A 3,786-nucleotide genomic window follows, 5' to 3' on the forward strand; every position below is an offset into this window, starting at 1 on the left:
GTCCATTTTAAAGATAATTATAACAACAATCAAGTAAATTTAAAACCCAAATAAACGTGATCTTTATTGTATGTTTCTTCAGCCAATATGAATATGCAGCCAACATGTCTGATTTTAGATGAGAAAATCAATTTTCTTATGGGCACCATTTTCACTTAAAAAAGAAAACTACCAACATTTTTGTAGAATCAAAATTCGAATCTCATGAAAATAAGATATCCTTCGATATACTATAATTTTGGGTAAAAGAAAAGTACTATTGAGAGATTCCTATTCTACAAGCGGTGTGGGCTTGTAAGGATAATCAGCAAGGTGGCTGAGTTGTTGTATCCCGAGGGCGGCACGCGCAATGTTTTTAGTCTGCTACACCAAAAATAGGAATGGCAATGGGTTTGGTTTCTTTATACCCAAACCCACTCTGCGGGCTGGTACTCTTTACTTGAACTCGACAGGTTTAATAAACGAGTTTTTTATTTATTTATTTTTTTTTCAGGCCCCAAACCCGCCCTGTCTAACCAGGTTAGATTTGGGTAGAAACCGCAGCCCAATAAAAGAAAAAAGATGGAATTGAAGCCTATACCGTGGCCCAAGCAAAAAAAAAAAAAAATTTCGTATTTTCTCATATTCAAAATTGAGCAGCAAGCACGATTCTCCGATGGAGGAGTCACAGATTAGCAAAAGCTTGAACAAATAATCGCTAAAAAAAGAAAAAAAAATATCTAAAAAATAGTGACGAAAATTAATGCATGTGTTGAAAATAGAAAGTATAAGTGGTGTTTGGAGAAAAGGAAAATGTGAAAGAAAAGAATGGTGGAGGGCCAGCGGTGAGTTCGAGCGATGGCTAGCAGTGACAGTGCTTGAGGGTAAGTGAGACTGAGGTACAGTAGTAGAGGAAAGTGAGGGAAACGGGATGGGGCGGCTATGTGAAGTGAGAGGGTGAGGGTAGGGTTTATAAGTTTATATATATATATATATATATATATGGTTTTTTGGTAATTTTAGTTTTAAACGAGTCGGGGTCAAGGTCGGGCCTGAGTTCAGGGTGGGTTTAACTAAAACCTAGACCTGTTTCGGGTTTTATTTTAAAAATTCAAACCCGACCCTATTGTTTTACAGGCCGGGTAAAACCTGTCCCCTTAGGGTTGGGTCGGGTCGGGTTGGGCCAAATACCCACAGATCGAGTACTTTTTGCCATACCTAACCAAAAACCCCATAGACGATGTGTATCATCTAAAGACAGTGACAAGGTTCATGCCTCAAATCTACCATTGTTTTGTTATGTTTACTTCTAGATGCTCTGGTACAACTGCAATGTGGAGCTGGAAATGTGGCTGCTAGTGCAACAACCAATAACGCCAGAATATTTTAAATTCCCTTGAATCCTCTACAAGTTCTTCTCCAAACACTATTGAGTAAGTGCAATCTAGTGGTTAACAATCCCCTCTCTAACTGTATGGCCAATCTTCCTTCTCTGGAAAGCTTAGCCTCGCCCTTACAGTACGTCGAAAACACTGTTCTTGGGAGAGATTTTTTAATTGGTACTCGAGCAAGTGAAGGAGGAATACAAGTTTCCTCACTGAACCCTATTTTTTCTAAGATTTTGATATGGAAAGCAATGCTATTAGGATCCATGTTATTAAGAAAGACAGCCTTTAGGAATATTGACTTGGGTAGCCTATAAGAGTTGGGTGGTTTGTAGCAAGCAAAGTCTAGTAAATTAATGGGTACTTCTCTTTTGTATACAAGATATAGGACAACTAGTCCTGCAACTACTACCATCACAAAATGGTGTAGGGTGTTCCAGATAATTAGATCATGGAGGCTAGGAATGATGAGTCTTAGGGTCATTGTTGCCATGGATGGAGGTATAGATTTGTTTTTGGTCTTGATAGAATTGAATTAATTTATGTTTGTTTGGCATGCATTGCGTTGCATTGATTGGCATATGGGTTTTAAGGTTGAGGAGGTATGGGGTATGAATATTGGAGATAGAGCATTACACATGAGGAGAAAGAAAAAGGCCAGAGGGAAATTGAAAGAGAGGAATATGTATAGGACATTGAACATCCTTTTGGTGCTTGTTTCAAGAATCAAGTTGTGCACGCAATGGTCTATTTCTTTCCTGATGCGGTTTCTTTGCTAAATGAGGGAGCCCAAATTATCTTAACAAACACTCATCCCTATTCCATTTTTGTGCAAATGTGTGACAATTATTAGTGATCACAAATAATCTATGAGTTGAGTTTATATATCTTTATGGTTTTGTTAATATGTGGGCACAAGTATATATATGCTTATGGGCTGAATTTGGAATCATGTTGTAATGAAATGGTCTCTTAATTTAACTACTTTCATTGGGGCCTGGAGCGAGCACTTCTAGAAATTCTCAAAGGCCTGAGCCAAATTAAGGCCTAAAAGGTAGGGGTTGGTTTAGTTTGGGGCATTTTAAATCTAAACCAACCTTGTTCGATTAAAAAATTGCCAATCTTAACCAATCAATTATCATGAAAATAACCAGACCAAACCAACCCATAGGTGATTCGTTTGAGTTAATTGAGCTAGGCTTTTTTGTCCTAGCCATTGGGTCATTTATCTCTTATATTGAAAATTAACTTCCTATGTTTTCCAAAAAAATAAAAAAATAAACTTCCTATAGTTTTTTTTTTTTTTAAAAAAAAAAAAAAATTCTCAGGTGCATAAAACTAATAACAAGTAACAAGTTTTCTTCCAAATTTCTAATTCACCAAACTTGCAAAATAGGAATTACAAGTACTTACTTTTTCTTCCTCTATCATCATCCATGAACTTTTTGTATGTCATTCATGGAAGGCGATTGCCAACCCTACAGAACGTCTATGGAACCCGTATGTCCACATCCATGGGAACCCTATGTTACATCATTCTTCTTTGATCTAGCATAATATGTAATATTATTTTTGTAAAGTTGTGATTTCCAACTAACTTGTGTTGGCTTTAATTCCGTGCCAAATTCGATCGTAATTTCTTCAATCATTTTCCCTGTATGTAGGTGGGTTTATTTGTAAGGGATGAGTGTGAGAGATCGGTGAAGAATCAAGCTTCAAAAGATGATTAGTACAATTAGCGACTAGTTCCCGAGTAACTCGTAAGAAGCAACCCGTGAAAAGGCCACGTGTGAAGCACATGACAGGAAGCTGAAGAGTCATGCCAGGCTATCATGTTCGTGAGTGTTTCGCGAGAAGGGCCATCCCACAAAGTTCCCAAGAAACATTCTGTTTGGAAAAAAGTTAAGTTGCTTTACCAAATTCTTTACCCACAATATAAATACCCTCAGTACCCATGGATTGTAATGCGTGATTTTTAGAAGGAAAATCCTAACAAATACACTTGAGAGTTAGAGATTGTTATACCCACAATCATCTACAAATTTTCTTTTGGTTTTCTTCAACTCTTACCTATCCATCTCGAGATCCTTAAGAGGTTGTTAGCCCAAACACTTACCACACCCATTCTGAGTGTTAAGTGAGATTTTGGTGTTGCTAGGAAATATTGGAAGGAGGCATTTAGTAGTGGATGCAATCGAGCTAAATTGTGGGATCCGGAAAGTTAGAGAAGACAAGATTCTGAGAAGTCCATTGGTAGCAAGAGCTTGAAGGGCTCAAGTACATGGGGTAGACTAGGCTTGGAGGGTCTTTTGATATTCGTGCGCTCAACTTTATTCTCTAGTGGATCGATTTTGACTAGGAAGGTCACGGAGAGGTTTTTCGCTGAGTTCTTCGGTTTCCTCTTCGATAACACATCTTGGTG

This window comes from Quercus lobata, chromosome 6, assembly GCF_001633185.2.
Source record: "Quercus lobata isolate SW786 chromosome 6, ValleyOak3.0 Primary Assembly, whole genome shotgun sequence".
Lineage (NCBI taxonomy): Eukaryota > Viridiplantae > Streptophyta > Magnoliopsida > Fagales > Fagaceae > Quercus > Quercus lobata.